Here is a 26,991-nt window from a genome sequence, read left to right on the forward strand (position 1 = left end):
GGTGTCATTTTAAGAGTCATTTACTGTGGGCATAGTCGACTTGTAGTAATGAACGATGGTGTTAATTTAAGAGTCATTTACTGTGGCCATAGTCGACTTGCAGTGATGAACAATGGTGTCATTTTAAGAGTCATTAACTGTGGCCATAGACGACTTTTAGTAATGAACGATGGTCTTATTTTAAGAGTCATTTACTGTGGCCATAGTCAACTTGCAGTAATGAAAAATGGTGTCATTTTAAGAGTCATTTACTGTGGCCATAGTCGACTTTCAGTAATGAACGATGGAGTCATTTTAAGAGTCTTTTACTGTGGCCATAGTCGACTTGCAGTAATGAACGATGGTGTCATTTTAAGAGTCATTTACTGTGGCTATAGTCGACTTGCAGTAATGTACGATGGTGTCATTTTAAGAGGCATTTATTGTGGCCATAGTCGACTTTTAGTAATGAACGATGGTGTCATTTTAAGGGTCATTTACTGTGGCCATAGTCGACTTGCAGTAATGAACGATGCTGTCATTTTAAGAGTCATTTACTGTGGCCATAGTCAACTTTAGTAATGAACGATGGTGTCATTTTAAGAGTCAATTACTGTGGCCATAGTCGACTTGCAGTAATGAACGATGGTGTCATTTTAAGAGTCATTTACTGTGGCCATAATCGAATTGCAGTAATGAACGATGGTGTTATTTTAAGAGTCATTTACTGTGGCCATAGTCGACTTTCAATAATGAACGATGGTGTCATTTTAAGAGTCATTTAGTGTGGCCATAGTCGACTTTCAGTAATGAACCAAGGTGCGATTTTCATTGTTATTTACTGTGGCCATATTCGACCTCTAGTAAAGACTATAGACTATATAGTCAAGAACAATATTTCGATTTTATAATAATCTTCAGTGGTAAAGGATGAGGTGTGTTAACGAATGCAATTTGAAAAAATATTTTCTCACGCCGTGGCTAGACATATAGAAGGAAAGATCTAAAAAAAATAGACTTTTTTTTAATGTATTAGTCCGTCGGTACCGGACATTTTAAGAGTCATTTACTGTGACCATAGTCGATTTCCAGTTATGAGCAATGGTGCCATTTTAAGAGTCATTTACTGTGGCCATAGTCGACCTCCAGTTATGAACAGTGGTGACATTTTAAGAGTCATTGACTGTGACCATAGTCGAATTTCAGTAATGACCGATGGTGGTATTTTAAGAATAATTTACGGTGGCCATAGTCGACTTTCAGTAATTAACGATGGTGTCGTTTTAAGAGTCATTTACTGTGGCCATAGTCGACTTGCAGTAATGAACAGTGGTGACATTTTAAGAGTCATTTACTCGGCCATAATCGACTTCCAGTAATGAACGATGGTGTCATTTTAAGAGTCATTTACTGTGGCCATAATCGAATTGCAGTAATGAACGATGGTCTCATTTTAAGAGTCATTTACTGTGGCCATATTCGACTTTCAGTAATGAACGATGGAGTTATTTTAAGAGTCATTTACTGTGGCCATAGTCGACATTCAGTAATGAACAATAGTGTCATTTTAAGAGTCATTTACTGTGGTCATAGTCGACTTTTAGTAATGAACGATGGTGTTATTTTAAGTCATTTACTGTGGCCATAGTCGACTTGCGGTAATGAACAATGGTGTCATTTTAAGAGTCATTTACTGTGGTCATAGTCGACTTTTAGTAATGAACGATGGTGTCATTTTAAGAGTCATTTACTGTGGCCATAGTCTATTTTAAGTAATGAACGATGGTGTCATTTTAAGAGTCATTTACTGTGGCCATAGTCGAATTGCAGTAATGAACGATGGTGTCATTTTAAGAGTCATTTACTGTGGCCATAGTCGACTTGAAGTAATGAACGATGGTCTCATTTTAAGAGTCATTTACTGTGGCCATAGTCGAATTTCAGTAATGAACGATGGTGTTATTTTAAGAATAATTAACTGTAGTCATAGTCGACTTTCGGTAATTAACGAGGGTGTCATTTTAAGAGTCATTTACTGTGGCAATAGTCGAATTGCAGTAATGAACGATGGTGTCATTTTAAGAGTCATTTATTGCGGCCATAGTCGACTTGCAGTAATGAGAAATGGTGTCTTTTTAAGAGTCATTTACTCTGGCTATAGTCGACTTTCGGTAATGAACGATGGTGTTATTTGAAGAGTCATTTACTGTGGCCACAGTCGACTTTAAGTAATGAACGATGATGTCATTTTAAGAGTCATTTACTGTGGCCATAGTCGACTTTAAGTAATGAACGATGGTGTCATTTTAAGAGTCTTTTACTGCGGCCCATAGTCGACTTGCAGTAATGAACGATGGTGTCATTTTAAGAGTCATTTACTGTGGCCACAGTCGACTTGCAGTAATATACGATGGTGTCAGTTTAAGAGTCATTTACTGTGGCCATAGTCGACTTGCAGTAATGAACCGTGGTGACATTTTAAGAGTCATTTACTCGGCCATAGTCGACTTCCAGTAATGAACGGTGGTGTCATTTTAAGAGTCATTTACTGTGACCATAATCGAATTGCAGTAATGAACGATGGCCTCATTTTAAGCGTCATTTACTGTGGCCATAATCGACTTTCAGTAATGAACGATGGTGTTATATTAAGAGTCATTTACTGTGGCCATAGTCGACATTCAGTAATGAACGATGGTGTCATTTTAAGAGTCATTTACTGTGGGCATAGTCGACTTGTAGTAATGAACGATGGTGTTAATTTAAGAGTCATTTACTGTGGCCATAGTCGACTTGCAGTGATGAACAATGGTGTCATTTTAAGAGTCATTAACTGTGGCCATAGACGACTTTTAGTAATGAACGATGGTCTTATTTTAAGAGTCATTTACTGTGGCCATAGTCAACTTGCAGTAATGAAAAATGGTGTCATTTTAAGAGTCATTTACTGTGGCCATAGTCGACTTTCAGTAATGAACGATGGAGTCATTTTAAGAGTCTTTTACTGTGGCCATAGTCGACTTGCAGTAATGAACGATGGTGTCATTTTAAGAGTCATTTACTGTGGCTATAGTCGACTTGCAGTAATGTACGATGGTGTCATTTTAAGAGGCATTTATTGTGGCCATAGTCGACTTTTAGTAATGAACGATGGTGTCATTTTAAGGGTCATTTACTGTGGCCATAGTCGACTTGCAGTAATGAACGATGCTGTCATTTTAAGAGTCATTTACTGTGGCCATAGTCAACTTTAGTAATGAACGATGGTGTCATTTTAAGAGTCAATTACTGTGGCCATAGTCGACTTGCAGTAATGAACGATGGTGTCATTTTAAGAGTCATTTACTGTGGCCATAATCGAATTGCAGTAATGAACGATGGTGTTATTTTAAGAGTCATTTACTGTGGCCATAGTCGACTTTCAATAATGAACGATGGTGTCATTTTAAGAGTCATTTAGTGTGGCCATAGTCGACTTTCAGTAATGAACCAAGGTGCGATTTTCATTGTTATTTACTGTGGCCATATTCGACCTCTAGTAAAGACTATAGACTATATAGTCAAGAACAATATTTCGATTTTATAATAATCTTCAGTGGTAAAGGATGAGGTGTGTTAACGAATGCAATTTGAAAAAATATTTTCTCACGCCGTGGCTAGACATATAGAAGGAAAGATCTAAAAAAAATAGACTTTTTTTTAATGTATTAGTCCGTCGGTACCGGACATATTACGAACAAAAGTAGGCGCTTTAAAATTTAACTTAAATCTTTTGAACATCATCCACAAACTAATTAGCGTTGAACTGTTTTGCTAAAAAAAACTTGTTGCGTAATTTAGTGTTTCACTGTCTTTTTGCAGACAATGGAAAAGAGACGTTTCAGACAATGGAAAAGAGACGTTCCCCAGCCGCCATTTTGACAGAGAGACCGTGACAAAGCGATTTAGTCAGATTAAGATTACAAATCAACCAAGTGTTGCCAACAAAGAAGTATTCATTGCAAAGGTTTGTTGAATTTGAGACATCTTATTGTTTTATTTGTTTTCGACTATGCTTTGTATTTACTAATAACAAGAAATATCTTTAAAAAAGATATACGGCGTTGATTGTGGTTTGAGTTTGTGACAGGTAAAGAGTTTAAAAAATGAGACCAAGGATAGCGAATGTCTTTTTCTGTGCGGTTCTTAGCTGGATCACACGCAATACGGGATGTTACGCGGAGTTTTCGCGGCTTATTTTACATAATTACATATTGCTGGTCATAAACCTATAGATACAAAACAGAAAACCAAATGAAGAATGGAAGTGAAATTTAAACATATGAGTCAACCGGCCACACGTGAAGTATTCGTACAGATTTTAAATATTTATACACGCGTTCTTCGAACAAACCTGTTTTAGTGGTTTGTCGGGCATTGGTTTTTGATTCGATTATTAACAGTATCGAGAATCATCGCGCTCATGCTTAATACATTAGGCAATATGGTGGAATAATTCTTGTTAAATTAATTAAAAATAATATTTATCATGGTATTGTTATAAACACATAAAGACTCTATTATTGACATACCAAAATTATATTGCTGAATATCTTCATTTAACATTTTTTGTGGTCTTAAAAAAATCTCAGTTCACCTTGTTCACGGATAGGGTCTATATTATATAACAAACTGGCCACGAACTCAGGTCAGCACATAAGCGTCTTCGGACGCAGCGATGACCTGTAAATAAACCCTGATAACTCGCTGGTTGAAATGCAATGCATTAAAGTGAGGCCACCCTTCCACTGCTTTTTATACTTTTACATGTTAAAATGTTGATAGGAATATGAAAATCAGTACTAACATGAGAACATAGCCTTTAAGTAAAAACGCTGTTGGCTCTGAAAATAAAAGGAGGACGCACAAACTGTATTGATGTCGAGATTGAGTGTAAAATTGTTCTACCTATTAAGCCTTTTCATTAGAGATAAATTGTTTCATGCTGAACACGCAGTAAAACAGTGTTACAAAGACGCGGACATGTTTCCAATGTTCTGATGGTATGCTCATATCAGACTATGGGATAACTGAAGTGTATTCATTCTGAACTAGCCGCGGGAAATTTTATTTGAATTTTATTGGACAGTTAGTGAGTTACAAAGGTCAGGTAAGGTGAAAAGCTGGCGTATACAGCTAACGCCGAAAAACAACGGTGGGTAGTTTCACCAAATCATGCGTATCATTGTTAAGACTTCCATTAGTCAATATAAATTGCCGCCATATAGTCTTTTGATGATTTTTGTTTTGGCAGACTTTATTCTGAACGCGAATTATTTCAGCTACACTTCCATAATCCGATAAACATATGTTGTGGCTTTTTTCAAAAGGCTTGGTCAAATAAAACTCTATACTATTCATGTTGGTATTCTTACAAACGTTAAATTTCAATGCATTGTGTGGTGAAAACTTAATTTACATTATTTGCTAATTTATTATTTTAAAATAGCTCAAAGATTATAGAATTTTAGTCATTTTTAGCTCATCTATTTTTTGGAAAAAAAATATGAGCTATTATCATCACCTTGGCGTCGGCGTCCGGTTAAGTTTTGCGTTTAGGTCCACTTTTCTCAGAAAGTATCAATGCTATTGCATTCAAACTTGGTACACTTACTTACTATCATGAGGGGACTGGACAGGCAAAGTAAGATAACTCTGGCGTGCATTTTGACTGAATTATGTGCCCTTTTTATACTTAGAAAATTGACAATTTTGGTTAAGTTTTGCGTTTAGGTCCACTTTTTTCAGAAAGTATCAATGCTATTGCATTCAAACTTGGTACACTTACTTACTATCATGAGGGGACTGGGCAGGCAAAGTTAGATAACTCTGGCATGCATTTTGACAGAATTATGTGCCCTTTTTATACTTAAAAAATTGAAAATTTTGGTTAAGTTTTGTGTTTAGGTCCATTTTATTCCTTAAGTATCAAAGCTATTGCTTTCATACTTGAAACACTTACTAACTATCATAATGGGCCTGTGCAGGCAAAGTAATGTAACTCTGACTGGCATTTTGACAGAATTATGTGCCCTTTTTATACTTAGAAAATTGAAAATTTTGTTATGTTTTGTGTTTAGGTCCACTTTATTCCTACAGTATCAAAGCTATTGCTTTCATACTTGCAACCATTATTAACTATCGTAAGGGGACTGTGCAGGCAAAGTTATGTAACTCTGACTGGCATTTGGACGGAATTATGGGCCCTTTATACTTAGAAAATTGAAAGTTTGGTTAAGTTTTGTGTTTTGGTCCACTTTACCCCTAAAGTATTATAGATATTGCTTTCATACTTGGAACACTCGCAAACTATCATAAGGGTACAGTAAAAGGACAAGTTGCATAACTCTGGATGTCATTTTTACGGAATTATGGCCCTTTTTTGACTTAGTAACTTTGAATATATGGTTAAATTTTGTGTTTCGATCCACTTTACTTCTTAAGTATCAAGGCTATTGCTTTCAAACTTCAAATACTTTCATGCTATCATGAGGTTACTGTACCTGGCAAGTTGAATTTTACCTTGACCTTTGAATGACCTTGACTCTCAAGGTCAAATTATTAAATTTTGCTAAAATTGCCATAACTTCTTTGTTTATGATTAGATTTGATTGATACTTTGACAAAACTACTCTTACCTGACAAACCATTAATAGACTCCACCCAAACCATCGCCCGTGCCCCCCCCTCCCCCCCCATTTTTTTTTTACGGTTAAAAAACTAAACTATTTATTTTGATTATTTTATGTTTGAAATACCGTCCAACCATCGCACCCAAGAAACACCCCTACCCACCCCCCCCACCCCCCCTCCCCCCAACCGAATCCCCCCCCCCCCTAAATTTTTTTTTTTTTTTTTTTTTAAGATCACAAATTACCACCACACCCTCACACTATACCCCCCCCCCCCCCCCACCTCACCCCCCCCCCCCCAATTTATGTTTTTTGAAACGGTTACAAAACAAAAATATTTATTTTTATTATTTTATGTTTGAAATACCGTCCAACCATCGCACCCAAGAATCCCCCCCCCCCCCCCACCCACCCCCCACCCCCCCCCCTCCCCGATTTTTTTTTCCTTTTTTTCGCATTTTTGGAAGATAATGTAATAAATGTCCACACCCCCACACAATGCACCCCTCTTCTATCCACCCCTCCCTCCTTTGTGATTGAATTTGAAAATGATAGTCCCTTCACCTTTAAAAAGAAAATAGATGAGCGGTCTGCACCCGCAAGGCGGTGCTCTTGTTTTATTTTTAATCACTTTCAGTGTTATCAACATATGTCCCAGCTTTTTTCGAAAGGCTCAGTCAATACTATCTCTATAATAATATTGTAGGTATCTTTACAACCGTTACATTCTAATGCATTGTGTGCTGCAATTTTTATTTGTATTATTTGCAAATTCATGATTTTGAATGAGCACAAAGACAATACAATTTTAGTTTTTTTAATTTTTTTTTACCACTATCAGTTTGATCAACATATGTCGTGGCTCTTTTTAAAAGGCTCAGTCAATACTAGCCCTATAGTTATCATGTTTGTATCTTTACAAACGTTACATTTCAATGCATTGTGTGGTGAAAATTTAATTTGCATTATTTGCAAAATCATAATTTTGTATTAGCTCAAAGATTATACAAATTTAGTCATTTTTGACGATGCTGGAACAGCATCGTCCAAGGTATGATAACCATCAAAATTTTTTTCACAATGGCGACCTATTTTAAAGACCGAGCCAGTCCGATTGAGATAACTCGATTTTTCAGTTACTTCCCTTTTGCATTCGCCAGTGCGTAGGAGATTGCTCGTCATTGAGAACATTCTCCTAGCAGAGTTGTCGTTCGTGTTTCAACATTCAACAATGGCCGCCCCCATGAGAGTCTCGATTCAAATCTTTCTTACTGCATAAATTGGCTTGTTTTGCTATTAAGAAGCTGTCATTTAAGATATATGCATTATTTATTCACTATATCTCCGCTTATGACAACAATAGTTGGAATTCGAAGGATATATACTCAATGTGAATAAAGGACTTTCTGGATCGTAACAGCTTGACACCGCAAAACTGGCATTCTGGTATTTTTAGTTATCAATATAAGTCACATTGTGCTTTATAAATTGTAATCGAGCATTGTGCGACTTATTGAATGACTATGATACCCGATATCAACATTTCATCGGGGATTTGCAGATCACCAAGCTGTCCTGAAATTCAACATTGATTTCAAACTCTTTACTGGTTTGTATACTCTTTCTTAGTGTTAATACTTTTTATGCCCCCCTTCGAAAAAGAGGGGGTATCAGCGATTTTCCTCCTTCTTTATAAAGTACCGGAAAACTGTACTTTCCCAATCGAGCGAAAATTCCCAAATTCCCAATCGGCATCTGAAAAAATCCCAATCGGCGTCCGAATTTTTTCTCAAAACGATAGAAAGTTTCGTAACAAAACCCAACTTTCGGCGAGCGAACAAAGAAAATCGTATACTGTGAAACCATTTATTTTCGACAGCACAAAATTTCGTCATTTTTATAAAAATGACGATTTCGTCAGCACTTAAATTCGCCGATTTCTGATTTTGAATTTTTTTAAAAATGCGTCAGTCAATATCCGATTGGTGTGTAATACATATTCGCGATCAATCGCAGTTGCGAAAAATCGTGGTACGAATGCGGGAACACACTTGAGAATCACTGCAGGAGGTGGGGCCTGTTTGTCACATGCCAATTAACTAGTCTTTTGTTATCAAGGGACATTAATGGACCCTCTTAATGTATGCCATTCACACGTTCATTGTTATGATTAACGGACAAGTAGGATCGAATAACCGTCAACGAGTGTTTGTAACAACGAAGCCAATTGCCAATTAGTCTTATTCTATTAATTGCCATACTAAAATATTCTTTATTAATTTGTGATAAATACGCATATTGATCACACATCGTCATCTTTTCATTTGGTTTATTGTCTTTCATCGGCATTCGCACATGCGTGATGGCTAATATGCAACACCCCTGAAAACACAATGCACCTAATGGGTAATAACGTTATAAACAATAAGCGCTAATTCATTACCATTCTACATAAACGAAGTCAACGCATTCGATACAGCTGTACTGCACACGCGTTTTAAAGAAGTGTAACGTGTCAGTTAAGTACCTTGTGTAATCTACATCCCTTTGTGTCAAAACCGGATTAGTCTTGATTACGAAACAGCAGTGAATGTGTGCATGGATTATGTTGGAATTTAATGCCTCATGTCTACGGTAAAGTTTTAAAATATTGTTCAACTAAGTGTTTGTTTTTGTTCAAACAAAGAGCATGATTGTTCGTTAGGATCTTAAATTCGCCGATCGGTCGACTGACGAAATTTATGAAAATTAATGCCTGACGATTAATAATGGTTTCACAGTAGTTGTGTGTAACCACGCGCTCGATTAATATCGGGTTTTATTATTCAGCGCGTTCAATCAAAAGAGTCGTTACTGTTTGCGGTTCTTTTGTCAGGCAGCCAGCGTACTGATTGACGTCGGTTTGAAACCTTATCGTAGTTTGAAATGCCCTCCAGCACTGCCACTGTGGAAAGGTTGTTCAGTCTAATGAACAATCTTTGCACGACCAATCGGAACCGTCTATCACAGGACACATTGACAGCTCTACTGATGCTGTGCAGAGAGGGATGCCAGTTACTGAGTGATGATCAAACATCAAAGATTGTTGAAATTTTCAAAAAAATGAAAGCGAGAGACATTGCTTTATTAAAGATTAAAACAACTAGTTATTGATTTTGTGTCTTCTATATAATATTTTGTTATTTATATCAACTTTATTACTTTAAGTAATGGTCATTAAGGCATGCCTGCAAATGATTATTTTAATGGGTATGTTCAATTAAGTTTGAACTGTATGATGTATTCAATAAGACCCAAACTTCACGACGCGATTATCCCAATTGAAGGATTTCACGACTCGATTTTTCCCAATTTTGAGGTTTTCACGACTCAATTTTTCCCAATTAGACCGGTACGGGTTCTTTTCCCAATTGGACAAGGAAATCGCTGGGTATATTGCTTTGCTCATGTCGGTCGGTCTGTCGGTAAGTCTGTCGGTCCGTCCACCAGGTGGTTGTCAGACGATAACTCAAGAATGCTAAGGCCAAGGATCATGAAACTTCATAGGTACATTGATCATGACTCGCAGATGACCCCTATTGATTTTGAGGTCACTAAGTCAAAGGTCAAGGTCACTGTGACCCGAAATAGTAAAATGGTTTCTGGATGATAATTCAAGAACGCTTATGCCTAGGATCATGAAACTTGATAGGTGGATTGATCATGACTAGCAGATGACCCCTATTGATTTTCAGGTCACTAGGTCAAAGGTCAAGGTCACGGTGACCCGAAATAGTAAAATGGTTTCCGGATGATAATTTAAGAACGCTTATGCCTAGGATCATGAAACTTGATAGGTAGATTGATCATGACTCGCAGATGACCCCTATTGATTTTGAGGTTACTAGGTCAAAGGTCAAGGTCACAGTGACCCGAAATAGTATAATGGTTTCCGGATGATAACTCAAGAATGCTTATGCCTAGGATCATGAAACTTGATTGGTACATTGATCATGACTCGCAGATGACCCCTATTGATTTTCAGGTCACTAGGTCAAAGGTCAAGGTCACAGTGACCCCAAATAGTAAAATGGTTTCCTGATGATAACTCAAGAAAGCTTATGGCTAGGATCATGAAACTTCATAGGTACATTGATCGTGACTCGCAGATGACCCCTATTGATTTTCAGGTCACTAGGTCAAAGGTAAAGGTCACAGTGACAAAAAAAAAAGCGTTTTTCTGACAATAACAAATAATTTAATTGGATACTGATTTGACTGCGCTTTTCCTGTGACCTGGCTCAAATAATAGAATTGTCATTAATCAAATTATTTATTTCGAACATTAATCAATTGTTTTTCTTGTCCCTCGGGATCAATGACTCCAGCACTTTCCTGTTGAGAATTAAATACTGCTAAAGGCGATGCTAGGGGGCGTGAGAGAAGTTGCACCTTCCAGCAGGGGTGGCAAAATCTCAAAAAAGTATACTTGTCCACGGACAACCATTTAAGAAATTTAACTTGTCCGTTGCTGAACTACACTTGTCCGTTATTGTTTATATAAACTATTAACGCATTTATTGATTAATGTTCAGGCTTGGCGAAATTGCCAGTCCGCCGGTCCTGACACGGCGACCGGCAAAATGTGAAATGAATGCAAACAAATCATATTTGTTTCAAAAGTGAAAACTCAAAAGCAAACCCCTTTCTATGTACATTGTTTTGATGTTTGCAATAAGTTTGTTACATACAATTAGCAAATCTGACTGGTTACACAACAGCTACTTCAAACTCAGTCGCAATATCGGCAATTGCGTTCTAACAAAAAAGATCTTGATAGCTTTGACATATTTTTCCAGTAGATAAGGTCATGAAAAATGCATTTCTTTATGTAACATGGCTTTAAAAAGGTTGTTTATAAAAAATAAACAATGTTCTAGTGATATCTTAACAACATGCACTCGCCATTGGACTCCAAAAATGTTATCATTTTACATTGTACAAGTTAGTGTATGTTAACCGCAATTTTATTTTCGATACTTCTTGTTTCTTTAGTTTACGTTGTTTTAATGGCTAAATGGATATAATTGGTCAGTTAAGTATAGTTTAACCAATAAGATGCTATGATACATATTTCGTTGGATGATCATCATCCAATATATTGTCGTTTTTATGTTGTTGTTTCGGTCCGTCTAAATTTTCTCCGGACCAGCACATTTTCTGAAATGCCTGTCCGGATTACCGGCATTTTTTTTCCCAATTTCGCCAAGCCCGATGTTATTACAGGGGTGTCAATTTTCCGGATTATTCCGGAAATCCGGATTTGAGCCGTCCAGGGTTGATTTTGAGGTGAATGTAAATCCGATGAGTTTGTTTAAGGCGGGTGGGGTTAGGGACAAAATTCTTTTAGTGCGGGATCATTTCAGAACGAATATTGTTACGGCATCGTCGGCATTCCGGACATTTGCGCTTGGTACCGATTTTATTTATTGATTTCTGATTGGTAAGCGGCTGGCACTGACATGAGCAGGCACTGGCAAAGTAAAGCACTGCAATATCATATTTTAAAACAATATGTTAATCAAATTATATATTGACTGCGTATTTGCTAGGTTACTGGTTACTGGTTTTCATTTTCTGCAGTCAAACGATATGCATATTTAATTTCATTTGCAAATGATGTATCGCGACATGTTTTCGGACAGTCGTTTTCGGATACGCTGGTTTGTTTATTACATTTCGAAGTTCTTAATATCATTTGTTTAGAATGACAAATACACCTGCAGTGTTACGGATGGTTTGGCTTATAATATTTCGCATTGTACTCACCAGAAATTGCACCTAGAAAGACTATAAAAAAAGAACAATAAGCTAGGGCTCGGGGGGGTGGGCCCTCTCTTCCCTTTATCCTACGGCTTAATTTTCCGGATTTCAAATTTGGGCCAATTGACACCCCTGTTGTTAAATAATGTGGAATTAATTAAAATGAGTAGTATTTGCTTGTTTTAGTTATAGTTGTATTTCCATTGTACATTCATTATAGCAGTATATTATAAACAATATTAAGACTTTTTCAAACTTTAAATCTTGCAAAGCTAGTGTTATCATTGTTCTGCTCTGTTGAGGAAGATTTTTTTAAAACGTTCCATCTTTACTGTTAAAGTTGTCTGTCATTGTGTGCACTCCCGTCTTACTGACAATAACGTAGTGACGTCACCATCTACATGTATGTATAGAATGTTCGTCTGTAATAAGGTAGACCGTGCTTTGATCATATTAGTTCGATACTTTTATTTCCATCTGATTGTAAATGTGTCAACAAACGATCTTTCGTGTCAATAACTAAGTGACCTTATCATCATGTATAGAATGTCTGATTGTAAAAAAAACAACAGTATGTACACTGTCTAACAGTCAGGCAGAATGTTGAAAATGCAGCATGCTCCCGGTCTCTTATAGAATAAGGGAGATCACTGCGCAGGAGAGTGTCCATATTTTAGGTTCATTGCTCCGCAAATTGAACTGACAATGTAATCGCGTCGCCGTGTCAACATCCGGTTTTGTAAAAATTAATTACGGCTTTAATTCGATGTATTTTTTTGTATTCCTCGACCCGACTGGTTGTCCACGGACAACTAAATTGAAAAAGATCAGTTGCCCAGACAAGCAAATGTACGACTCGGGCATTTGATTTCGCCACCCCTCATTCCAGTATCGCTCGATTGTTCATTGTCAGCTCGGGTACTACGTACATGTACCCCGGGTACTCTTAAGTATACTTTCATGTATCCCGGGTACGGTAAATATACTAAAATGTACCCGGGAAATTTAACCCTAAATCAATCGTTGTCGACTATTTTTTTTGTAATTATATAATTATATATACACATCAGGGCTTAACACTAACTTTTTTTCAACTAGCCCGTTCGGGCTAGTAAATGCAGAACCTACTAGCCCTGACCAATCGTTCATGTGTCCTGACCCAAGTATTATAAAAACCTTTATATTTATCATTCAACTTGTATTTTCTTGTGCTTGGAGATGCGCAATTATGATTGAATCATTCTAATTAGCTTGCCTTACTAATGCTATTGAATTCAATATTCATCTATTTAAGACAACTATTTGTAATCTTCTGGAGAAATTTTCTTGTTTTTTTATTTCCTCATACTTTCTCTTATTTCCTCCTTCCCTTTTCTTTTCGTATCCGAGGAACCCCCATGCCCACCCGTAAAGCCAAACTTAAACACAACATGAACGTTAAACTCTTTTTTACATAGATTGCCGGGTTACCGTCTTACAAGAAATGGTAAGTGAATCTTAGCAAAATAACGTGTTACGGTAGTTGTAACAATTGTACAGGGTTAACTCTCTACTAAAAGCGAGGATCGACCATTAATATTAGTTTTGCTAATTGAATTGCGTAAAAAATATTGTCAAAACACTTCTAATCTAAATAAAGTCTCAATCTTCCTCTAAATGGATTTATTAATCGTCTAAAGGATGGAATAACTTTTCCATAATGACAACAAATTAAAATTATTTAAAATTGATAAATACACTGTCGAAGGAAAACTTTGTAGCGAAGAGAATGCTGTATCTTTGACGCCATGCTCTTTCAGGTAGTTTAGTTTTGAAACAGGTAGTGTACTGTGTACTGATTTACCGGAAAATCTGGTCAATACTGGATTTAATTTTGGGTATTGTGAAAACATGATTAGCAGTGTTAAGACTGCGTTGTTTTGACAAATGTGTGCGTTTTCGATTGTTTGACATCATGTTTAGATATGATTTACTGCGACGCATTTGTCATACATGCCATACGTCGCGGATCGTCCGGGACAGTCCCGGAAATGCATACCCTGTCCCGCAGTCTCGGAAATTTGTCAAATGTCCCGGATTTCAGTAAAACCTGTATGTTCCTTATCTAATCATGCAAATCTGTACTTGCCACTGATATTGCGTCATCTCCAAAGCAATGCTTGTCCGATTAGGCAAAAACGCTACGTGTCAAAATCGATCAATTGACGGGGGGTCCTATTATCTTGACGATTGTCTCGTAATCACAGTCAAACAAAAGGGGTTAATTCGTTGTGAATTGGCTTGCTCAAAATTGATGGCTGTGTAGTTTAAACGGATTACGCGATGCACATTCATGAATAAATCCAGTTTCACCCGGATTTTTGCGGTGTCAGATTCATTCACACTCATATTGCGACAAACAACACGCCTTTACGCTCAGCGCATACAATGTAAGTTGTAACAGTTTGACGTCATAGCTTACACCGCGCGCGCCACCCATGACAACGTCCGAATTCATCACCCGTGTTACAGGCAGTCCACATTTTAAGTGTATACAGTGCCTGAAAATTAAATCAGCACTGAACTATCTCATGTTTATATACATGTACTCTTTTCAAACACGCAAAACACGTGGCTTGTATCTAGTAACAGATGTAGAAATGTTTAATTTGTCAATTGTTTAAGCAATTTACGATGTTAATTATAATTTATTCTTCTTGTTTAAATAACGTTTTTTTGTGCATTGATCTTAAATGGATGTTAAATTTGTTTATTCCAGGTAAGTTACATAAGTAATTTAACTAATTGGATATCGCGAAAAAAATGCGTACCAAAAATACATGTATGACTTCATATATCGCTATTTGTATACATGTCCAAGAAAATCGGCAAATGTCCCGGAAAAGTTAGCACAATGTCCTGGATTATCGGTCTGGAAATTTATGGCATGAATGGCATTTGTGTATGTTTATATACACGAACTGAGAATATAGTGTAACCTATTGCAAAATGTCGAGCAAGACATGTCAACAGTTTGTTTCTAATCAGCAACACACTCTTTAATTGTTTCTAAGCGACAACAAACTGTTGAAGTGTGTTACTCGACAGTTTGCTTTTGAAAGTTTGCACCTGACTGCACACCGGAGACTCCAGTGTTTGCATTGTACTTGTTCGCATACTACACCTGTTAGTCACGTGACGCTTGACAGACGCTGCATACATGAATGGTGTGAAATGAAAACAAAGGCAGTCAATTGAGCGTGTCTGTCAAAATCGTCGATACGATGCGTATCCTTGGAGATTCATGACATTCTTTGCTGGATTATAGTGTGGATTATAGTGTTAAATAGAAAATTGACTATTCAATTAACCGAAATACACCGTATTTCCTATCAGAATATGTGGAGTTTTTACAACGGGAAGATATGCAAATGGTTTGGTGTTTTCAATTCCTAATCAATTAACCGAATTATTCGATTATCCGATATTCAATTAAGTGGAATCTACTGTAACTATTATTTTAATAGTTACTTTGTGTTAATGTTGAGTTTTATACCTACATCATTCCGGACAATCCTGGGCGATCCTGGCTTTTAGTTTCAAACGTATTTTCATTGAGAAAACACGTCACTTCGAGGAAACCAATCAAAAACCGTGTCTAGCGGCATTCCGTTTAAAAAAAGGTACTGACGTGTTTTACCAGAAAAAACGCCGGGGATTTTCTGAATTGTCGGCCTCTTTTTAATCGCAATCAGGGGGTTCCGAATCTATTTCGAGATACGATCCTTTTGTTGTCTCCGAACTCACTCTGGGATTTAATTGTCATCTGATCGTACTGTATTAAGATTTTTGCATCTTTGAAAAGCTTATTTAAAACTCAGTTTATTGATATAGAACATATAATCCCGCCCAAAATACACACGACCGGTCGGGCATGTTCCTGGGACATTGGCTAGCCCGGACCAAGGTACAGGCTGTGAAGGTCGTTCGGATGTGCCTTAGTGTTAAGCCCTGCACATTTATGTCAATTTTCTGTAGAATGGCCTCTATATTAATTTATCGGAGCACATACTCAAAAAGCATGTTGATGCAGTGTTTTTTGAAGAGAAGTGTGTTTAAGATAATCGGTTGCGCGTTTTACGACATCATATTTTGGGCGCGAATACAACTCGGGTACAGTCTAATATGGACCGAGTACAATTACGTTTATTTACCGTACCTGGGGTACATGTAAGTATACTTAGAGTACCAAGGGTACATGTAAGTATACTTAAGACAGCGCTTCCGTTAGCTTTCAAAAGTTGCAAGTCCCGACTTCCAAGCCTAAAAGTTTGGACGTCCCAGGCATACATTTTGAAGTCCCACTTTATTTTAGAATTTTAATATACGTACATGTTCCAACTCTTTCCATTACCCGATAATCCAGTATTAAAACGATTTCTATTTTCAAAACCAAAATACGGACAATATTGACGTCCGCTACCGTCCGCCATTTTACGCAAGTTGAATTGTGAGATGGGGGAATTCCCATTAAACATGCGTAAATCACGTGACGCGATTTGAGAGCAAAGAGCTGAGCACTGTTCATATTGAGTAATTATGACAAATCAACGACTGAATTTTAAATGTAACATGTAAATTATGATCGACGACAAATACTGTATCCGAAAACGACTGTCCGAAATAAATGTACTTGTTTTGCACATGAAATAACATGTGCATATCGTTTGACTGCAGAAAATGAAAACCAAATACTCATTAAATACGTAATGATTAATCAATGTATAATTTGGTTAACATATTGCTTTACAATATGCTTTTGCACTACTTTACTTTGTTTACTAATATTTCAAGATGGCAGACATTTGACTTTAAAGATTTTTTGGAAACTAGCGAAGATATTTCGTCAATTGCAGTTCATGTCCGTACCATCTGCTAACAAATCGGAAAATAAATTAATAAAATACCGGGGAAAATCGATACCGAACGAACATTTCCGAAATGCCGAATTCGTTCTCAAATGATCGCGCACGCGAACGAATTTTCGTGAATTGATTATTTGTCGGTTTATTTCCAAACTGTCTTTTCAGATTTTTGCCATCGCCAGAGCCGAGATTTAATCGCATTGGCGATCAGGCGATGGGTTAATTTTGCAGACTGCTTATTTTCAAATGCGTATAATCAAACGTGTTATCCGAAAAATTCAGGACTTTATTATTCACGGAAGGTTACGAAAATTCTAGCAAAAAATAAACATTTCTCGTGTATTTCGTGTACAGATGAAAATCATGCGAAAATTAGACTTCATGTACAACGTCACGTCATTCTTCCTCGGGGAAAGCATGGACTTATTTGATTGCTGAATAAAAACTTCGTAACGCAGAGGTCGCTAATATTATTGTATACAGCTTCACGTGGAGTCGGCGTGTATTGGGCTGCATGAGCGCTGATTGGCTGATGCGCTTACCAAGAAGACTTTAATTGACAGCTGGAAAAATCAATATTGGCCACTCGCTGAGAAATTCATTGAAAACAGTAGCTCTTGGTAACGCATGCGCAATTAATTTCCTTCTATATTACATATAAAATAGTTGAAGTTCGATATTAATTTTTACCATGATCAAGCGCATACCCACTGTATCATCATACATCATTGGAAAGATAAATGCATAATCTTTTGAAAAAAATGCATGTCATTAAATTCTATACGCGCTAACTCAAAATATTTACCTTAGAAAAGGCAAACCGGTTTTGACAGCTATTCAGACAACCATTTTGGGCTCTCTACATCTACATCTACATGGTATCATCAAACTGTCATGGATTGACATTTCTTTAAAAGTGCGCAAGGCAAGAATATATTAAAGTAAAGAGTAAAGCTACAATAGTAAAGGTAGAAAAAAGCTAGATAAAAGTAAGAAAGTATAGTAGTGACCCCAGTTACTTTTCACATCCATCAGGGCAAGACCTGTTTAGCTTCCGTGACGGTACCAGGGCACAAGCCCCCGCCAACATAGCTCTAGTCTGTCATTTGAATGCTTAATTCGTAACTGGGAGGGTGTCCCCTTAGAAGGTTAGGCTGGAAAGCCCACTCTTGAAGGATGCCAGAGATGGGGCCTCAGCAACGGATGCTGGTAGATCATTCCAAAGTGGTATACTACGTGGAAAAAAGCTGTATTTGAAGGTGTCAGATGTAGGTGTGACTGGTAAGAAGCCGGATCCGTGCGGGTGTCTAGGCATCTTCCTTCGTGGTGTCAGGTACTTGTTGGCATCAATGTCAACCAGCTTGTTGACTATGCGGTAGAGCATTGTAAGTTGATGTTTTGTGCAGCGTGTTTCGAGGGTTTCCCAGTTTAGCTCTTCCAGCATACTATCAACACTGCTTGTATTGTGGAATCTGTTTGTAATAAAGCGCGCTGCACGACGTTGTACCATCTCGAGCTGATACTTGTGAGTTCCATAGTGTGGACTCCATACTGTGCAGCAGTACTCTACGCTGGAGCGAACTAGTGCGATGTAGGCGTTTGTCTTGGTTTGTTGAGAGGTGTTTCTCAGATTCCGCCGCAGGAAACCGAGCATGTTATTTGCTTTCTTGGTAACTCGGTCATAGTGATGCCTCCAAGACAATTCTGAGTCAAGATCCACACCTAGGTATTTAGTTGTTTTGTCGATCGATAGTTTGATGCCTTTCAGTATGTATTCAGATGGTATAAGGTTGGATGTAGCACACTGCACTTCTGTGGGTGGAAGTCCATACCCCAGGTGGCTTCCCATCTGGCTAGTGCATCCAGGTCCGCTTGGAGAAGCTGACGATCAAGGTCAGTTTTGATCTGGCGGTAAAGAATGCAGTCATCGGGGAAAAGGCGAACTCTTGACAGCAGCCCCTCAGGCAGGTCATTGATGAAGATTAGGAACAATAGAGATCCTAATACCGAACCCTGAGGGACACCACTGACTACTGGGACCTCTTCTGAATGTTGACCGTTGACCACAACTCTTTGTGTCCTGTGTAAGAAGGATGATATCCAAGCTAAGGTGTTTCCTCTTATACCTCTTATACCGTAATGGTTTACTTTCTTGAAAGGACGCTGGTGTGGCACGCGGTCAAACGCCTTGCTAAAGTCAAGTATGATTAGGTCTGTTTGAATCTGCTTGTCAAGTGATTCTGCAAGCTCGTGGGTGAGGGTTAGAAGTTGTGTCTCGCAACTTCTCTTAGCTCGGAAACCGTGCTGGCAGTCGTGAAGAATGGCATGCTTGTCTAGGTGCTTGAGTGTCTGGCTGACGATAACATGCTCAAGCAACTTACAACAATAGCTGGTTAGGGACACCGGACGGTAATTGGCAGGCTCAAATAGTATGACCTACTTTCAAAGCCGGGAACCATCAACACAAAAAGTAGAGCACAAAAATGGCTAATTTTCTTATTGCTTACATATACCTTCAAGTTGATACCAAAACTAACCATTTGCAATGTATTTTACAAATCCTAGGCAGCATACACTCAACAATGTGTGCTAAGTATCAAACTGTCTGCATGTAACCCTAAAAACAGGAGTTCCGGTTTAGGGTTATGTGACCTCTTTGGCGGAGTTAACTGTCTGAAAAACCTGATTTACTGTTGACATTTGTACGTGTTGTGTATTCGAAAATAGCATACATGCGGATTATCGGACGTCCAAGGGACTTCCACCATTCGCATAATGGACGTACGACTGCCGTTTTCGGGCGTAATTTACGCCCGGACGTCCCCTAACGGAAGCGTTGTTAAGAGTACCCAGGGTACATGTAAGTAGTACCAGAGCCGACAATGACCAATTGAGCTCCATTATCCCTCAAGAACCGACTAAAAAAACCGAGTCGGTAATATTTGACTTAATTTTTGGTTTGGTTGCTCTCGAGGGATCGAAAATTTCAGAATCTTCCTAAAAGCCCTACGGGTTTGATCCCCAGAAGCGACATTGAAAAATAGCAGACTTTGTTATCTAAAAGGCTGCTAAACCTGATATACAATGATAATGTGAATTTTCTCTCACATGATGTTCATCAGTCATATTATATAAAAACTTACAGCAGTAGTAAACAACTGGACAATAATTAATGACTGCATCTTTCATTTGTCTTTGACACTTTGATTTTGACATGGCTTAGATTTAAATATGTGACTGGACTTTACCAGCACTCTTGTAACAGAGCTAAAGTTTAAATGTACCATTGAAGATCACCTAAATCCAGATTTGCTATTATAGACGTGTGGAAAGTTTTAAGGGTGTGACAAGTAAGCAAAAATTGGTCATTACTTAGAGGCCACAACTAATCTATGACTGTAGATTTCCTTAGATAGTTCAATAAAAACTTATTTTATAAGCCTGGTAACAGTTTAAATGTAATGCTACCAATGTGTCACACCAGGGCCTTGAATTTGAAATCTAGGACATGCATGGTCATTTCTTCATGAAATCAGGACACAAAATTGTATTTTAAGTCCTTAATTGACCTGGCTACAGTTCTCAGATTATTATAAGCTCAATCAGTATATTTATATCATTATTTATGCTTTGTGTATTGTAAACATATACACAATCATGCAGTTACATGATAGCAATAAATAATATCAAAGCTACCCATACTATAAAGGTCATTAACAAAGCCTATGGTCAAAATGTGAACACATTGCAGGGCCCTCAATCTATCAAATCTGCCGCCGAATTTCGGCGGCAGTCCCCCACCTGAAAAGTATACTTTTTTCCCCTTTTGGGGGAAAAAATTCCCCCTAAAAAAAAAAAAAAAATTTTTTTTTTTTTTATTTAATAGAAAGATGTGTCTCATGATTATTTTATCTCAATTCTATTTCAATTTAATCTTTTCAAACATACTAAATTATGAAAAATGCAATGAATATAGTGCAAACATGTACAAATGAAATAATGAGAGAGTAAGTAAAAAATTCCCCCAAAAAGGGAAACGACGCGAAAATTCCCCCTCCTAAGGGCTGCAGACCCCTTCCCCCAAAGTAGTGCGAGGGCCCTGCATTGAGTGTAATCGCCCTCTTGTGCCAGCAAAAACAACACGTTGACAGGTTGTCATTTTTTACAGTTCTACTTTCACTTTCATTTTGTGATATCAAACTATTAACAATTATGTGGCTGAGAAAAATATCGCCTTTGCTTTTTATCCCCGGTAGGGTGGCCTATATCAGTTGAACTGTCAGTCAGTCAGTGTGTCAGTCTGTCCGTCCGTTCGAAAACTTTAATGGCCATAACTTTTTTAATATTGAACATAGCAACTTGATATTTGGCATACATGTGCATCTCATGGAGCTGCACATTTTCAGTTGTGAAAGGTGAAGGTGAAGGTCATCCTTCAAGGTCAAATGTCAAATATAAGCGTCTGTCTGTCCGAAAACTTTAACATTGGCCATAACTTTTTCAATATTGGCGTGCATGCGTATCTCATAGAGCTGCACATTTTGATTGGTGAAATGTCAAGGTCATCCTTCAAGGTCAAGGTCAAAGGTCAAATTTTGCAATATTGAAGATAGCAACTCAATATTCGGCATGCATGTGTATGTCACTCATGGAGCTGCACATTTTGAGTGGTGAAAGGTCAAGGTCATCCTTTAAGGTCAAAGGTAAAATATATGGCTTCAAAGCTTCGCAGCAGGGGGCATTGTGTTTCACAAACACAGCTCTTGTTTAATATATTTTCTGCACATTTCTTTAAAAAACTTACATCAATACACGATTTTCTTTGTTAATTCAATCATTCCTGACAGACTTGTGTACATATTTATGCCCCCTTTCGAAGAAGAGGGGGTATATTGCTTTGCTCATGTCGGTCGGTCGGTCGTTAGGTAGGTCGGTCGGTCGGTCCGTCCACCAGGTGGTTGTCAGACGATAACTCAAGAACGCTTGGGCCTAGGATCATGAAACTTCATAGGTACATTGATCATGACTTGCAGATGACCCCTATTGATTTTGAGGTCACTAGGTCAAAGGTCAAGGTCACGGTGACCCGAAATAGTAAAATGGTTTCCGGATGATAACTCAAGAACGCATACGCCTAGGATCATGAAACTTCATGGGTAGATTGATCATGACTCGCAGATGACCCCTATTGATTTTCAGGTCACTAGGTCAAAGGTCAAGGTCACAGTGACCCGAAATAGTAAAATGATTTTCGGATGATAACTCAAGAACGCATATGCCTAGGATCATGAAACTTCATAGGTAGATTGATCATGACTCGCAGATGACCCCTATTGAATTGAGGTCACAAGGTCAAAGGTCAAGGTCACGGTGACCCGAAATAGTAAAATGTTTTTCGGATGATAACTCAAGAACGCTTTTGCCTAGGATCATGACACTTCATAGGTACATTGATCGTGACTTGCAGATGACCCCTATTGATTTTCAGGTCACTAGTTCGCTTAAATTTTGACGCGCGCAGGTAGGACAGCATTACCGCTTCCGAAATGTGTATTCATACTATTGCCTTCGAGGAACTTATCTGATGTTTGACGGAAAGGGCCGAAAATGTGCGAGTGTGGGTCAAGTTCCCCACAGGTACTACTTTCCCGTTCCTCCAATTTTTTTTCGTACCTAAAATTTTTCGTACTCAATTTTTTTTTTCGTACCCAATTTTTTTTTCATTCCCAATTTTTTGTTCGTACCCATATTTTTTTTGGTCCCAATTTTTTTGTTCCCAATTTTTTTTTTTCGCACCAAAATTTGTTTTCATACCCAAATTTTTTTTGATTTTTTTTTGTACCAAATGTTTTTTTGTACCAACATACACAATTGTGGTGATTGTGGTGATGTAGATAAACTTAACTTGATGCTTTTATATCCATCCTCTCAAAAGCATCGTCACACCAGTACTGTCAGTACTTTGATTTAATTTTGTTATCACTATCAATTTTATCAAATATGTCGCAGCATTTTTCGAAAGGCTCAGTCAATACTAGCCCTTTAATAATCATGATGGTATCTTTACAAACGTTGCATTTCAATCTATTGTGTGGTGCAAATTTCATTTGCATTATTTGCAAAATCATAATGTTGTAAGCCCAAAAATAATACAATTTTAGTCATTTTTTAAATTATAACCACTATTAATTTGATCAACATATTTCGCAGCATTTTTGGAAAGGCTCAGTCAATACTAGCCCTTTATTTATCATGTTGGTTTAAATTCATATTGTTTTATATTTTCAGTGCGCTGAAAAGAAGCAAAAGAAGGTCTCTTGCTCTTAAGACGGAAATTTTGACCCCGCAAAGGAAAATGTCATGACGCCAGCGGAACTTGGGCGTACAAATCCAGGTCATTTCCACATTAAGAACTTTTAATGGTTGAAAAAACATTGTGGACTTTAAATAGTGCTGACATACATGGGTGTTCACAGCTATGCCAAGGATACTGATACTGTCTGATTCAACACGGAAATTGGATTCCTTTCTTTTCCTGAGACGTACCTTGACCATCCCAGCACTAAGATGATGTTACTATATTCATGTCAACGAGATAAAGCAGTGGCGACAACAAACTTCACAAACCTTCAGACTTGCCGAAGACAAAAGAAAATTCAGTATGAATTAGTTTTAAATATTCAATTGATTAAATTAAACTGTTGCATTTTTTCATAAATGAACACGTTCCAGCAGTAAATATCTCTGCTTAACTCAAAAGTGACTGTTAGATCTTTGATCATGTTAATCAAAAATGTATTCCCAAAACTCATTATAAATATGAAATTTTCAAACTTGTTTAAACAATATAATTTGGTATTTAATTTTAGTAAGCTTTTTGTATTGCTGTAGGCTTCGAATAAATCTGCATCACCATGTCAGGAGGAATCTCAATCTTTTGTTGTTGAAATAATAAATAGAAAAATTGTTAGTATTATTATCAAATTTATGTTGTTCTATTTCACCTTGCAAAATGGTTACTTGTGCAAAATCTTTTACAAACATGTGTTATTTTACATGCTATTGAGTTTTTATAATATTTTCTTTAACTGAAGGCTCATTATACTTAGTAACATGAATGTATTGTTACACATACATGTACTCTTAAAATTAAATAATACTAAGATTACCTATCATGCATGAACTAACGTGTATATTTCAGGGATTTACTGATTTATACTGAGAAATAAAACATAAACGACTTTTATGAATTGCATTGCCTTCAAATTCTGCTGATTTTTGTTCAATACTTGAACACGAAATCACGAAAAGACTTTCAGTACTACTATGGGTATCATGTTCATAAGGAGTCCAACAAAATAATATAATGGCATGCGAACCTTCATTGTCTTGGATGATAAAGAACAATTATACATTTTAAATTGTAAGCATTTGACAGGCGTTGATAATGTTGATATTTTTCACACAGCAGAATAACATTTTTAATTAATTAAAAGTCCGGATTTTGCTACATGCACATATTATGTGCGATATACAATGGCAATTGAAACCCTGAGAAACAAATGGCAGTGTTACTCGTCAACGCATCCGGTAATTGGGTTCCGTGTAGCATACTGCGTGTTAATATTACTAATTATTAATTTACAAGAAAAACAAGGCAAAATTGAACGAATATGTATTTGTTTATTAAACAAAGAAAGTCGAATATTGCGAAACAACTATCACCATAAATGAGCGAAATCGCTCGCAATCGAATGAATTGATCTGCTTTCCTTCAACTACATGAAGGTCAGTCTGGCTGCACAGGTTCTGAGCGACTCTGTTGGTGAATATTAAAATGGCATGCGAAACTTTGCTGCGTCGGAGGTTAAAAGAACAGTTATACATTTTGAGTTGTTTGCACTTAACATGTCTTGATTATGTTGCTGTTTCAAACAAAACATGGTAACATTTTAATTCTATTAAAAGACCGGTCTTTTGTACATGCACATACGTGCGATACACAACGGCAATTTAACCCTGGCGAAACAACCGGCAATTAATATTCATCAAAGGGTCCGATAATTGGGTCCCCGTTCGACATACTGCGTAATAATTAGACTAATTAATGATTGATTTTGAGATCAACAACGCAACAATTGAACGAATATGTACTTGTTTATTTAACATAATATAATTTGAATCCGAATAAACGTAACCCGCTCAATAAGCGAAATCCCTCGCAATCGATATCGTGTAGCCGCATTATCGCTACACAGGGACCAGTCAATCGAGATTATCAAATCTCGCGCACCGGTTTATTTCGCGTGCTGTATCGGGATATCGCGAGGTTGCGCAGCCCTTTGTTTGTATAGGTCCCTGTTATAACGTTTTTTTTCTCGGTACATGAATAACGCTCTCAAACGTTTGCGCGCTGACCGAAATCGAACCTGTTATTACGTGTGATGTTGGTATTAGCAATAAATTAACACTTCTTCAACGGCATTTACCCATGTTATTAACGAAACATTTCCACTTGTGTATTTGACACGAAATAGCGCTTTAAACTGGGATTTCGGTGAAGTTTTACACGCTTTCTGACACCGAGTGTACCAAAATCCCACATGTTATTACGTATAAAAGTGATATTAATAATATTAAATATTGATTATGGAACATTTATCAATCACCATAATTGAAAGTGCAAGACAGCACAATAAGTTTGGTCGTTGTCATATATAAAGTAGCGCTGTATGAAGGGGAAATTCAGTAAAGCTACCTGTATCAGACGCTGGCGCAGGTACCGACTTCTCCCAAGTTCGGCATTTATTGGTTATATCAGTAATAATAAATCTTATTATGTGGCATTTATCGATTCGATTCTATTTAAATAGAAACATATAATCGTTTTCACCTGTATCTGACACACACAAAACTCGATTTATAACGGGGATTTCGTTAAGTTACGCAAAGTTGGTACCAATCTTCTCTATTATTCTACAAGCACACGTGATATAATTCATACTTAATAATGCGTAGTTATTTCTAACATAACATTTCCAGTTTTTTAAATAAATAAATGCTCCATAAGGGTGATCTCGGTAATTCTACACCTTGAAGCTTCCACTTGCTCTTGTCAAGACCGCATTTCCGCGTTTGAAATGGTATATATTTAATTAATCTAACTTATGGATACCGAATGTCAGAGTTACATAAAACCTATTCACACCGTTTTTGAAATATGTGATAATAAGATCGACAACATAAACTATTTAAATCTGCTAGTATATCCGATAAAAATATATTATAATTGTCTTTGACAGTGTTGACTTTCAGTTGTTCGTGGTGACGACCTCATGCATTTATACATCTCTTACACTTCTTAAGATCTCTTTTCGGCTTTGGAAACGATATAAATTAAATGTCACCAACTAATCTTTCAGGATGTCCGAGTTACATAGTCCCCATCGACACCGTTTAACCATTTTTAATCTACCTTTTTTAAAGAGGAAAACAAAAGAAACTCACTAAAGTAAAGGTGAACCTATACATAGCTTGTCTAGAAAATGGCGGACAGTTCGTTGCTAACTAACGCGCCCGATTAATCGATCGCTGATTGGTAGATCAGTTCTTAGATAAGAACTTGATTGACAGGC

The 26,991-nt window shown here is 37.2% G+C and overlaps 1 protein-coding gene across 1 annotated transcript in view; it reads left to right on the plus strand.

Annotated features, from left to right (window-relative positions):
- The first annotated feature begins 3,665 nt into the window (after nucleotides 1-3,665).
- LOC127873675 (zinc finger protein ZFP2-like) overlaps nucleotides 3,666-26,991 on the plus strand; it is a 29,512-nt gene continuing 6,186 nt past the window's right edge. Inside the window, exons 1-2 of the mRNA XM_052417606.1 lie at nucleotides 3,666-3,721; nucleotides 3,841-3,985. The gene's annotated coding sequence lies outside the window, so the exon portion shown is untranslated. The remainder of the gene's footprint in view (nucleotides 3,722-3,840; nucleotides 3,986-26,991) is intronic.

Source organism: Dreissena polymorpha, chromosome 3 (genome assembly GCF_020536995.1).
Source record: "Dreissena polymorpha isolate Duluth1 chromosome 3, UMN_Dpol_1.0, whole genome shotgun sequence".
NCBI lineage: Eukaryota > Metazoa > Mollusca > Bivalvia > Myida > Dreissenidae > Dreissena > Dreissena polymorpha.